Here is a 14701-nt window from a genome sequence, read left to right as displayed (position 1 = left end):
TTTTAATAATTTCAGCATGTCCCACTAAATGTGAAAAAACTTGTATTTGGGAAAGAAATGTAATGAAACTTTCTACCCCATAAGTGTTATTGAAATGTAATATTAAAAAAAGAAGTGCATATTTGATGAGTGGTGCTAGTTTGCCACACTTTTTACTTTAAAGCCATAGTTAATAAAAGAACAAGACATTCAGGATGTGTGAGCATTGATTACATTGGGTTTCTCATAAAAGAGGCCTGATTTCATAAAGGCAATAATTATAGTTGTTATGGACAAATTACATGCATATTGGAGAAAAAACTTGTGAGAAAGACAACTTTTTCAATATCTTTAAATATTAAGCACTTGTAAGTGAAGATTCTAAAGGAAAAAAAATAGCTATGTAATTTCCAGACAATCTAAATATGAATTATGATATATCAATTATTTTCTTGTTGAAGTAGGTTAATGAATAGTTGTATAATTAGGCAAATAATTTGCATATTAATGTAGAAGCTCTTTCTAGTCTCATGACACTCGCTCTTAGAATTAGTTTCCTTCCACATAAAAATATTTTGGGAAATGCTAAGAAGACAATTCCTTTTATCAGATGTATTTCCCCCAGAGCTCAGCATTACTTTTCCATTGCTTTTGTTTTTTTAATTAATGGACTTTTTCACAGCCCTAAAAATCCCCTATACCAGTGGTCGGCAAACTGCGGCTTGCGAGGCACATGCAGCTCTTTGGCCCCTTGAGTGTGGCTCTTCCACAAAATACTACGTGTGGGCGCGCATGTACAGTGTGATTGAAACTTCATGGCCCATGCGCAGAAGTTGGTATTTTGTGGAAGAGCCACACTCAAGGGGCCAAGGAGCCGCATGTGGCTCGCGAGCCGCAGTTTGCCGACCACTGCCCTATACTATCCTCTTCCCAATACCTGGTATCTACTGATACTTTTACTGTCTTTGTAGTTTTGCCTTTTCTGGAATGTTTTATAGTTTTAATCATACAGTATGTAGCCTTTTAGATTGGCTTCATTCTCTTAGCAATAAGCATTCAAGTGTCCACCATGTCTTCTGGTAGCTTAATAACTCATGACACTTTGTTGCTGAATAATAGTGCATTATATAAATACTAGAGGCCTGGTGCATGCATTTGTGCACAGGTGGGGTCCCTCAGCCAGGTCGGCAATTAGAGACAATCAGGGGGGCTGGCCAGCCAGGAGGAGGGACCATAGGATGTTGGCCAGCCATGGGAGATTGGCTGTGGGAATGCACTGACCACCAAGGGGCAGCTCCCGCATTGAGCATCTGCCCCCTGGTGGTCAGTGTGGATCATAGCGACCGGCAGACTAGTCGTTCAGTAGTTCAGTTGCTTAGGCTTTTATATAGAGAAATTTGTTTATTCATTCAGCTATTGAAAGACATAGTCATTGCTTTCAATTTTTGTCAATTAACAATAAAACTTTTATAAACATTCATGAGCAGCTTTCTCTGAGGACATAAATTTTCAACTCATTTGGGTAAATACCAAAGACAGTGACTGCTAAATCTTATAGTTAGTTCACCTATTTTTAGCTGTATAAAAAAATTACCAAATTTTATTGCCACCAACAATGAATAAGTATTTCCATTGCTCTGCAAATTCACCAGCAATTGGTACTTTCAGTTTTTTATTTTTAAGCCAGGCCAATAGATATGTAGTGGTATCATACCGCCATTTTAATTTGCAGTTACCTAATCACATATGATGAGAATCTTGTCATTTGCTTATTTTCTATCTGTATAGTTTCTTAGATGAGGTCTCTATTCATGTTTTTACCTCTTTTTATTTGGGTTGTTTGTTTGCTTATTATTGAGTCTTCAGAGTTCTTTGTATGTATTGATTATGTCCTTTAACAGATATGTTACATCTTATAATTAACCCAAATTTCTTGGATATTCATTTCCATATTTTTTTTATCTTTTTTCTGTCTTTGCATTTCAGTTCTGGAAATCTCTATTGATATACCTTCAAGCCCACTGGTTATTTCATTGGTCAATCCCATTCACTGGTCCTATTACAGGCATTCTTTTTTTTTTTTTTTTTTTTTTTTTACATATGTCTCCTTTATTCCCCCCCTTGACATTCCCCCGGCCCCTACCCCCCGCCCCCCCCGCCCCGTGTCTTGTGTCCATTGGTTAATCTTATATGCATGCATATAAGTCCTTCAGTTGGTCTCTTAATCCCGCCCCCCAACCCTCCCCAGGCTTCCCACTGCAGTTTAACATTCTGTTCAATGTTGCTCTGCTTCTGTATCTACCCCTGTTCATCAGTCCATACTGGTCCCCTTTATTTGTCCCAACCTCACTGGAGTAGTCTCAACCTCACCAGGGCCGTCTGGGCCTCACCAGGGCCGTTTCAACCTCACCGGGGCCGTCCCTAGCTCACGGGGGCCGTTTCAACCTCACCGGGGTCGTCCCTACCTCACGGGGGCCGTTTCAACCTCACCGGGGTCGTCCCTACCACACCGAGGCCGTTTCAACCTGACCGGGGTTGTCCCTACCACACCGGGGCCGTTTCGACCTGACCAGGGTCGTCCCTACCTCACGGGGGCCGTTTCAACCTCACTGGGGTCGTCCCTACCTCACGGGGGCCGTTTCAACCTAACCGGGGTTGTCCCTACCACACCGGGGCCGTTTCGACCTGACCAGGGTCGTCCCTACCTCACGGGGGCCGTTTCAACCTCACCGGGGTCGTCCCTACCACACCGGGGCCGTTTCAACCTGACCAGGGTCGTCCCTACCTCACAGGGGCCGTTTCAACCTGACCGGGGTTGTCCCTACCACACCGGGGCCGTTTCGACCTGACCAGGGTCGTCCCTACCTCACGGGGGCCGTTTCAACCTCACCGGGGTTGTCCCTACCACACCGGGGCTGTTTCAACCTGACCGGGGTTGTCCCTACCACACCGGGGCCGTTTCGACCTGACCAGGGTCGTCCCTACCTCACGGGGGCCGTTTCAACCTCACCGGGGTCGTCCCTACCTCACAGGGGCCGTTTCAACCTGACCGGGGTTGTCCCTACCACACCGGGGCCGTTTCGACCTGACCAGGGTCGTCCCTACCTCACGGGGGCCGTTTCAACCTCACCGGGGTCGTCCCTACCACACCGGGGCCGTTTCGACCTGACCAGGGTCGTCCCTACCTCACGGGGGCCGTTTCAACCTGACCGGGGTTGTCCCTACCACACCGGGGCTGTTTCAACCTGACCGGGGTTGTCCCTACCACACCGGGGCTGTTTCAACCTGACCGGGGTTGTCCCTACCACACCGGGACCGTTTCAACCTCACCGGGGCCATCCCAACCTCACCGGGGCCATCCCAGCCTTACCGGGGAAACAGGAAGTTTGGCCCTCTGTCCCCTGCCGGCGGCTCCCCACTAGACAAAATCTCCAGGCGTTCCTGGTGGTTGAACATCCAGCACTCCTGCCCTCCACCAAGTGCACAGACTGCCTGTCTGCTGTCCCCCAGCGCCCCACAAGAGACTGGGACCAGTGGGCATGTTTGTGCGCTTGCTGGTACAGCAGTTCCACAGTGCCGGCAGAGTCAGGCCCAGCCCTGGCCGGCCCCGGACCCGACTCTGCCCCCCGATTGCGTCCCTCCCAGATGCAAGGAGCTGAAATCTGCAGCCTGCTGGGATGGGCTCTGTACTTGGTGCCTCTGCAGATCCTACTCAGTCTCAATGCGCTTCTTTCTATGCGAGGAGTTGAAATCTGCAGTTTGTTGGGTTGGGCTCTGTACTTGGTGTCACATCCTACTCAGTCTCAATGTTCTTTCTCTCCTTCCAGTTGTAGAGCTTCCACTGGGCCAACTTTCCCATGGTTCTGTATGCTAGGTGTTTGTCTGATATTTGGTAGTTTCGATGTTGTTGTGTGAGGTAGCACGCACAGGTCTCTTCCTTATGCCGTCATCCTGGTTCTCCTGGGTCTGCTTCTTGAGTGTGTCTCTCATGGCTGCAAGCAGTTGAAGTCTGCAATTTGTTGGGATAGGCTGCAAAAGCGCAGGTGGGTCTTTTTGTGCACCTGGCACAGCTTGGATGGGGATGTAAATTGATTAGGGCTGAGACTCAGGGAGTCGCCATGGCGGAGCAAATAGCACAGGCTGAGTCTCCGCGGCCCCTTGACTCTCTGCCAGGGCTTTGTGTCCCCCAGTGCCGGCGAGCAGCTGTGCAACAGAGTCTCCCTCGCTTTCTGATGGCTGCAAGGCTGTGCTGCCTCTCCCCGTCGGGTCTGGTGCTTCATGATCCCACCTGAACCAGCTCAGTGGATTTGAGAGTTTGCAGAAGCAAAGGCGTTTCTACTTGTGAGTCTGGCACAGCCCAGATGGGAATGTAAATTGCGTAGGGCGGGGTCACAGGGAGTCGCCGGGGCGGAGACTCATCGGCCTCTTGCCTATCCAGGACTCCAGGACTTTGCGTCCCCCAGTGCCGGCGAGCAGCTGAGCGCCAGAGCCTCCCTCGCTTTCTGACCGCTGGAAGGCCGTGCCGTCTCTCGCCTTGGGGCCTGGGACCTCAGAGACCCGCCCGAACCAGCTCAGTGGATTTGAGAGTTTGTAAAAGCACAGTCATTCCCTCTTGTGCCTCTGGCACAGCCCTGAGGGTAGGGTGGGGTCACAGGGAGTCGCCAGCGTGGAGGAAATAGCGATGGTGGCGTCTCCGCGCCCCTTGCCTCCCCGGGACACCAGGACTTCTTGTCCCTCGGTGCCGGCGAGCAGCCGCGTGTCAGAGCTTCCCTCGCTCTCCGACCACTGCAAGGCCGTGGCCGCCTCTCCCTGTGGGATCTGGGGCCTCAGCGACCCGCCCCGAGCAAGCCCAGCGGATTCGAGGGTTCGTAAAAAACCGAGAATCCATTTGCAGCCCGCGTGGCGTGTGACTGCGTACCTCTGGTTTTGGTGCCTCTGTAGCTCCCACTCAGTCTCACTGCGCTTCTTTCTTTTCCTCCAGTTGTAGATCTCCCACTGGGCCAACTTCCCCATGGTTCTGAGTGGCGGTTGTTTACTTCATAGTTGATAGTTTCAATGATGCTGTGAGAGAGCAGCACACACAGGTCCGCTCCCTACGCCGCCATCTTGGTTCTCCCCCTATTACAGGCATTCTTATTTTCTGTTACAGAGCATTTTATTCCTAACATGCCATTTTGACTCATCTCCGTGGTTACTTTGCTCATATGTTCTCACTTTGTGTCCACTTTTTCATTAGAGCCCTTAGCATATGAATCATAGTCACTTTTAATTCCTATTCTGATAATTTCAAAAATTCTGGCCAAGTCTGAACCTGGTTCTGATATTTGCTTTGTTTCTTAATACTGTATTTTTGTCTCTTAGCGTGCCTTGTTGTTGTTTTTGTTGCTGTTGCAAATCCAGACATGATGTATGCAGTAAAAGAAGAGGTATATATGTTCTTTGTATGAGATATTTGTTTAACTGGCCAGGAGTTAGACTGTGTTTACCATGTGTTTTACCTACACACGCCAGGGGCTAAAATCTCCTTTACTATTTTTGCTTTCATCTTTTTTTCCCTAGAGATTCCTCAAACAGGGCCTGTCTTAGTTTTGTAAAGGAGAAGCGTAATGTAAGTTCTATGATTAGGCCAAAGTCTTTTAATGAGTCTGAGTTGAGTATTTCCCTTCCTCTACATGAAAACCTGAGGTTGGACTTTTCTCTTCCCACAGTTTGGTTGGGTTTTGGTAAATTCCCAATTGGTCAGGCTCTTGTAAAAAAGTTTCCTTTAAGGTCAGGTCTTGCCAAGGAGAACAGAGAGCAGTATACTATTTCAAACTGGCAACTTCTTTTCTTTCTTTGCTGGAACTAAAATATTTTTCTCAGGTCTTCAAAGTGAAAACCTGGTTGCCCTCCTGGTGATAAACTTATGAGAGTGTGGGGGCCTCCCTGAGACCGGGCCCTTGAAGTTCTTAAGTCACCAGCTAGTCCACTCCATGCCTCCAGCAATGTATCACTTACAATTTAAAGTATTCCTACTGATACCGGCGTGAGCTGCAGGCTTCTGCTTCTGGGCTTTCCCTCCCACAAGCTTTGATTCTCTGTGCATGTCTTCTCTCCAGTTTTTATGTCAGTAGTTTGCCCTGGGACCTCAGTTCTGGGATGGACCCAAAAGAGTTGTTGATTTTCAATTTGTTTAGCTTATTTAAAGATTGTAATGAAATTATTTTATTTCTTTATGAGTCTGAGAGATGACTTCCAAGCTCTTTATGTGACAAAGAGTTTGGTAGCTTTTTAAGTAGAAGTAGCAGATTATCTTTTTCTACAGATTCTTCCTTTACGATGACAATTTTCTATCAATTGACATCTTCCAGCTTTCACGGGAAATAAAACTTTGGGATAATGTATTTTTCATTGTACCATTTGCTAAATAAAATGATTCTATTTTGAATGACTTCAGTTTGAGTTAATTCAGACAACACTACTTTATGGACTCAGAGAAGAAAGTACAATATAAAATGTGTATGTGTATGTGAGTATGAGATTATGAGTGTTTGTGTTTCTGCTTCTCTTTGCATAACATAAAGGTAACCATCTTAGAAAAATTAAATCTATGGTAGGACATTTCGCAAAGTTTTTCATATGTTTGTATTTTAGCATATAATTAAAAAAATCATAATACATCTGAAAAATAAATATTTCCCCCATTTTCATTTAGATTACTAATATTCAGAAATAAATTATTTGCCTGTGCTATTATGGCCTTCTTATGTTTCTGGACTCTCTTAATTATTGAAATCACATTTCAGCTTATATTATATTTTCAATTAAAATAAAGTATCTCTATAATATACTTATGCAAACAGTTTCAGAAGAGTTGATTTTAAAAAAAATAAAACCGAAAAGAATGAAAGCATAATGCTGATTTGGCTTGAGAACATAGTGGAAAACAAATCTAACATAATCCTGAAACACCGCATAAAGGGAATAGAGACATTATTTTTAAAAAAAGATGACAAGGAGTATCAAAGTACCAAGTGTTAAAAGAGGACAAAATGGTAGAATGTTGTTGTGGGTGGGGACAGGCCAAGGAGAAGGTTTCTGGAGTAAATGTTGTTTGAGTTGATGCTTGGTTTCACTGAAAATGAGTTTAAGAACAGTCCAGGCAAAAGGAACAGCATCTGAGGATGAGAGAGAGGAATACCTGGGTTGGGACACCTTCGGCTCTTGGAACTATGGAGAGGAAAGGAGTGTTGATGACCTTCGGGTTTTCAGAAATTCCACTGGAGCATTATATTGCTCCACATGCTCTGTTGTGGTTCTCCTACACTGTTGCAAATATCCACAATGCATCCACTGCCAGATTGCTCTGAGGATGATTTGATAGCTGGAGGTGACCCCGGCTCCAGCAACACCCATGCAAAACAACTCCAGTGACATTCCTTCCTCTATTCTCAGTCATAGTCATGGAGGAATACTTTATCATTTTAAAGAAGCAAAATCATACTTGATTAAAATATCTGCTTTTCTGAAAGACCCCATTTTAAGAAATGAACAAGCAAGTGACAGACTGGGAGGAATGCTTACAATACATATATCTGAACCCCAGCGAGGCACTGAGGGAAGGAGAGGGGGGAGGCGGGGAACCTTGGGATGGCGGGGTGCTGAGGGCAGTGTCGGCGTCTGATGTCTGTTCCTTCCACACCCAGCCCGGCCACCATCACCTCCTCTCCCGACCCCACTGGGGCCTTTGGGCCCTGATTGGCCTGGCCCTGATTGGCCCTGATTGCCACCCAGGCCTAGGGACCCCACACATGCACAAATTTCATGCACTTGTCCTCTAGTTTCTTATAAAGTTAAAATATACTTTGTTATAAACCAAAATTTCTACTGCTGTTTATCCAGGAGAAATGAAATCATATGCCAGTATAACAACTTTTACAAGAACGTCCCTAGTAAATTCATTCATAAGTGCGACAAACCAGAAGACAACCAAAATGCCCACCATCAGATACAGATACTGTGTTAATCCTTACGGTGTACTATTCTGGATTAAAAGGGACAAGTTCATGATTCTTGAAATAACCCGTATAAATCCCAGTGTTTAAGCTGCAAAGAAGAAACTATAAGCAGAAGAGTTTCTATTGTATTTACATAAAGAGTTTATGTTTTGACTATTTAAAATTTAAAACTAACAAAGCTGTTCAATGGTGAAAAAGAAAGCAGAATAGTGATTGCTTCTTAGGATTTGGTGAGACTGGGCACTCAGACTAAGGGAACTAAGTCTCTAGTTTAATAAAAGTGCACTTTACGTGCATGAATGCATTTGTCAGAACCTACAGTACTCATTTTTAATATCTGCTCACTTTAAAATATGTAAATTATACCTAAAAACATTAGAAGACATTATCGCAGTATCTTGTTATTTTCTTGGTATTTCAAGAAAAGTGCTCCTGAAAGAGGAATTAAGATGAAAACACACCCTCTTCTCTGTCTCTGTGTTCTCCTTAGAGCCCAAACCCACACTTCTACAGTGTGCCCCAAATGTGCTTTCCTCCTCAGGGTTGTTTCTTGGACATCCGCCTCCCCCTTTTTACTGAATCCTTACATCAGCATAAAACATGCTCTAATTTCTCCTACACACACAAAAGAAATCATTACTCTTCCCAGTTTCACATTTTCACACTAACCTCTGAAGTTTTATCCTAAATACAATCTTCCTGTAGGACTGAAAATGAATGACAATAGCCTCCAATGATAATGAGGTCATCTTTGAATTGTCCTTGATTCCTTTTCTCATACCTATTATCAAATATTTCAGCAAATCTTGTCACCTTAACTGAAAAAATGCATCCAGGTTTGGCTGGCATGGCTCAGTGGTTGAGTGTTGACCTATGAACCAGGAGGTCACAGTTTGATTCCCGGTCAGGGCACATGTCTGGCTTTTGGGCTTGATTCCCAGTGTGGGGTGTGCAGAAGGCAGCTGATCAATGATTCTCTCTCATCATTGATCTTTCTATCTCTCTCTCCCTCCCCCTTCCTTCTGAAATCAATTAAAAAATATCTTTAGCCCAAACCAGTTTGGCTCAGTGGATAGAGCGTCGGCCTGCGGACTGAAAGGTTCCAGGTTCAATTCCGATCAAGGGCATGTACCTTGGTTGCGGGCACATCCCCAGTAGGAGATGTGCAGGAGGTAGCTGATGGTTGTTTCTCTCTCATCGATGTTTCTAACTCTCTATCTCTCTCCATTCCTCTCTGTAAAAAATCAATAAAATATATTAAAAAAAAATAAAATAAATAAAAAATATCTTTAACAAAATGCATCCAGTTTCCCTCAATATTATCCTACTTCCATACATACAAAACATTATGATCAAAGACAATGTTGTCTCCAGCGTTGATTAGTCTTATGGCCTCCTCAAGGGTTTCCCTGTGTCCAGCCTCTGCCCTTCTGTACACTGTCAGGATCATCCCATTCCATATCACTCCTCTGCACCAAAGTCTCTCATGGCAGTGGAGAGCTGTAATAACTTCAAGGCCTGAAATACTTCTCCCACCTGAGATCTTTCCCACTCTGAACATGTCTCCTGCTCCACTGAGCCCCTCTGTCTCCCTCACTTTCCCTTGGGCAGTAGTTTGAATAGTTATATTCCTTGTCTTCTTCAAGATTGATCAAATGCCTCCATCCCACTGAAAGACTTCTCAGCAACGTAGTTAGAATGTAAAGTCCTATAGGTGGTAGGGGTCCCATCTCCTTTCCCTGCTTTATTTTTCTTCATAGCATGCATCACCTTTTAATTTAATGCATATTTTATTTTGTTATCTGTATATTCCCAGTAGAATATAAGCTCCATGATGGAAGGTATTTTTGTTCTATCTCTAGTATTTAGAACTGTGCCTCATGCATAATGAACACAATTGATATTGAGTCAGTAAGTCAATTTAGGGGAAAAAATGCTGATAGTCTTTTGCTACACTGGATAAATGGCTTATAGAAGTAACCCTCAAGTTTCTTTGATAAACTACAAGTCAAAAAATTATGAAAACCCCAACACACTGAACTACTGGAGAGAGGAATCAGATTCTTGGCCTGGTACATATAAAGGATGTCCCCAAAAATGTATATACAATTTAACAGCTTACAGCTCAATTTTGAAAATGAGATGTATTTTAATAAGCACTGTCTTTATAATTATTCAAAGTGTGTGTATACCTTTTGGGGACACCCTATATGCAATAAAATAATAGTACTCAGTATTAAAGAAAAAATGAAATTCTGCCATTTGTGACAACATAGATGGATTTTGAGAATATCATGCTAAGTGAAACAAGTCAGTTAGAAAAACACTGAGAATCATATGTGGGATATAAACGTGAAAGTAACAAATGAACAAATAAGAGAAACAAACAAACAAAACCTCAGAGACACAGACAACAGTGTAGTGTTTTCCAGAGTGAAGTGTGGGGAGGCGGAAAGGGTAAAGGGGGTCAAATATATGATGTGACATGAATGGACTTTGGAAGGGAGGCACACAATGCAACATATAGATCATGTGTGTAGTAATGTGCATTTTAGCCTTATGCTTACTATTTTCAGATTAGAATTTTGATAATTATCTGGCATAAGTAAGGGACAGCATATAAATAAACATCATCCATTTTCAACAAGATTATAACACGTGTTAAAAGTGGGCAAGGACCCTTGACCTCACTAGTGCCTATTTTGTAAAACGTTTTCTCAAAGACAAAATGCTTTCATTTTAGTGACTCTTCAGCTTTATTTACAGGTCACAGGCATAGACATGTAAATTACTCTGCCAATAGTAAAGTAATTTATTGGAGAATTAGATTCTTAAACTATTTGAGTTGTCTTTGATGCCTTACAAACTCTTAAATTCTTTGAGATACCTGAAGCAAAATTGTGAGTTATTGTTGTCCTTCCCTCGGGAAGACTAGGTGAGAAGTGCCTAAGGCATGGAGGAGTTACAGCAAACAGCAGGAGACGCTGGCCTATGATTCAGCGTGTGTTCCTGGCTGTTTCTTTGTTGTCGGCTACAGAAAATGGGATGGATCCGCTAGGTATCGATGTTGATGCTCCGCAGAGATCCTGACAGAGGTGAAGAAATAAATGGTCTGAGGTGGGACATAAAAGTGACTCTCCTGTTGGCATAACCGTTTTATGGTTTTAACAGAGAGCTATCTCTATCCAGTTAATACTCTCATTTTATCTTGCGTTTCCTGCATCATTGAACTAAACATAAAGGGTCTCTGGGAACAAAGCCGTGCATCAGGATTTTGACTGTGCCTTTCATGTGAGTAGAGCTCATCTGGGAGGCTGGGCATGCATTAGGTAAATTGACACTGCAATTGGTTGTGTTTCTATTGAAGACGAAGGAAACAGTGAAATGAAATTCGGTGAAATGCTGATGTTCTTTTGTTTTCTTTTTTTTCAACTTTTTAAAAAAATATATTTTTTTATTGATTTCAGAGAGGAAGGGAGCGGAAGGTAGAGAGATAGAAACATCAATGGTGAGAGAGAATCATTGATCGGCTGCCTCCTGCAAGCCCCTGACTGGGGATTGAGCCGGCAAACCAGGCATATGCCCTTGACCGGAATCGAACTTGTGACCCTTCAGTCCACAGGCCGACGCTCTATCCACTGAGCTAAGCCAGCTAGGGCTCAATGTTTTTCAAGCAAATCTGAGAAATAGTATAAATTAAAAGTGAGTTATTTCCTTCAATTATCAAATCCCTTAAATTTAGGGTTTGCTTTCAGGCCATTGGAGAATTTCTGGCAATTTAAAACCCAAAGAGATTTATTACCAAGTATTAGGAGGATACGCAATCATTGGAAGTATGTTACAGACAGTTTTGGCCACACTTCCAGGAATGGTTTCACCTTCCAAACGAAATGGCCTCTGCCCTGACCACAGGCTCCATCGCGGAAACACACATCTCAGAATGAGAAGGCAGGGATGATGCAACAGCACTGTCTTGGTCCTGATCTGCATCAGCATGAGGGACTCTTCAGGTTCCACCTCCCCATTCCCTTCATTCAGTTTTGGATTTATTTCATGTGAGTTATCTCACGGACCAACCTAAAGGGTATTTGCAAAGCCAGCTGCAGGGGTCCCTAAGAAACAGAACTTTTCGCTTTTCAGCCTCTTTTGTGTATGGATGCACACTAAAAGGAAATGCAAATGGATCGTAAACATCAATACATATTCCGTATCTGTGACATCTTTAAAGATATTTCTATAAAGTTTACTGTAAATTGAAATTATGTACATAAGGCTCTGGCTTCCATGTACTTGTACTATATGATTGAAGATGTGCTCCTATGGGCAACAGAAAAAAATCGATATCAAATTTTATACCATATGGGGAAGACAGTCCCTGTTGCTCTCATTTCCATAATGCTTTTATTTTTGAGTAATTGTGATTATCTTTGCTCTTCATATACGATATAGAACTGGGGGAAATCACTGCCCTGCATTTTTTTTGCTGTTCATTTTAATTGACTGAATGGTATTAAAGTTTTCATGGAACTGTAACTGGGGCCTAGGACTTTCATTAAGCAAGATACAGTTTATTTGTAAGAAAATTAAAAATAAATGTTATCCTATATAATAATAGAGAAATATGCAAATTAGCCAGGATGCCTTACCATCATGACCAAACAGAAGGGACCTGAGGCTGAATGGAGCCTGTCTGGGGCGAGGGACATCAGGCTACCCCCCCCTCCCCCCCGCCCCACGGGGCTTGACGGTGGACCTCAGACCACACCCCCCGCCCCAGTGCTGGGCCAGGAGATCTCATGTGCACCTCCCCCACCCCAGTGCCTGGCCAGGGGATCTCAGGCCATGCCCCCCTCCTGGCAGTGCTTGATGGGGGACCTGAGACTGTGCCTCCCAGCTGGCACTGGGAGGGAGCACCTGAATCTGCACCCCCCACCCAGAGGGGCTTAATGGGGGTGGGCCGGCTGAGTCTGGGTCTCCTGCATTTTCGAAGTGTGTGCGGGTGGTAGGTGAGGACTTGACTCTAGTCCCCATGGTGCACCCCAGACTCTGACAGGAGGGAGATTTTCATATATATTTTACTAATTTTCTTCCATCTCTGACACTTCTGTTATAGAGAAGGGTAAATAGCAATATTAAGATATTTCCTCTAATTAATTCCCTTTTAATGTGCATGAATTTTGTGCACTGGGCCACTAGTTATACTATAATATCCTTCCCCTCTACTATGGTGGTATACCTAAAGATCACCCTTAAGGCTTGATAAGTTGGTAGAAAGACTTACCAGTCTTAAAAATGCTATTATATAGTTTATTACAGCAAAGGGACACAGTTTAAAATCAGTAATGTGAAAGGTGCATGGGGTAAAGTCTACAGAAACCATCGGCAAGCTATTAGGTGTCTGCAACCTGGGAATTTTTTGGCATGTATTTCATTCTCCTAGGAACTATGTGAGATAACATGTGTGAAATATTGCCTTGTAATTGATTCCAGCTCCTCAAGACTGCAGCCAGCCCTTACTCCAAAGTGCGTACACACACACACACACACACACACACACGGCATTCACCATGCATCACACATCATTATAAACTTATCTGGTCAAATTGGTAGGGCACTTTCCAGGCCTCAGGCATTTAAAAAACACACACAACCAAACAAATAAAAAATATTAAAAGCACAAAATCCAAAGAGCTCAGAGGTTATTGTTTTCCCAGGAGCTGGCCAAGGGCCCATTCTGATGATGGCCCTTTCTTTGGAATATGTCATGTTTGAGCAACACAGGCCTGCTGAGTGGACTCCATCCCACCATCCTTGACTCATATGGCTTTTCCCCCAACACATGTAATGAGATGCTCCTGGTTCTGAAGCTAGATGGTGTTGTGAAAGCCATGGAAGCACCAGCATACAACTTCCATTATTTAAAGAAATTGTCCACTTAATCTTATTCTAAACGTTCCTTTGTTCCTTTTAAAGTTACATTGTATCAGGATTATACTTTTTTGATTGGAAGGTGGCTCACTTTTTCCTGAAATATCTCTGGCTTGCATTTCCTAGTCTTGGAAACACACCCACCGCCGCTTGGTGCAGTGTTACTGGATGTGCACCAAGAAACGCGACTGACTGGCTGCAATGTGCCCGGATCTTCAGATCAAAGTAAGGAACAGAAACTTCCCTTTACAGGGATGAGCTGTTCATCTAGGAACCAGTGGTGGCTGAACCTGAATAACTTAGACATGGAGAGATTATTTGAATTCCCAAGCACTGAAGTCATACAACTGAGTTAACAAAGTGTTCTTGTCTGCCCATGAAGCAAAGGATTGGCTTTTATTATTTCCTCACATTGATTAGTACCAAAAAATCAATCCTTGAGACAATGAAATATAAGATTTACAATCTGAAAGAAGGCAAACATATAGCAATGGTTAATGCTGAATGGTGGGAAGTCATTTAAGGGGAGTTATATCACAGTGGTATAAAAAGAATTGGAGAATATCAGAGAAGCAAGATCATTCTGTTCACCTACAAGAAGTGATAACAGTGAAGTGTTAAGAACAGAAGACAAATTTACCCAGAATAAATGTGCTGATTTATTCAGTTGTTTGGTAATTCAAGTTTTTGAGTAAAATATATATTATGTCTATAAATATCAACTGAACATGGGATAAATTCCCGGACACACATATGTTCCATAATGTGAAGTATTTCAGATTGACAGTCTATTCCTT

This window comes from Myotis yumanensis, unplaced genomic scaffold (assembly GCF_028538775.1).
Source record: "Myotis yumanensis isolate MYYU_CA2020_CCGP unplaced genomic scaffold, mMyoYum1.0.hap1 SCAF_1, whole genome shotgun sequence".
Lineage (NCBI taxonomy): Eukaryota > Metazoa > Chordata > Mammalia > Chiroptera > Vespertilionidae > Myotis > Myotis yumanensis.
The sequence above is the reverse complement of the archived record's forward strand: the minus strand, read 5'-3'. Positions refer to the sequence as shown.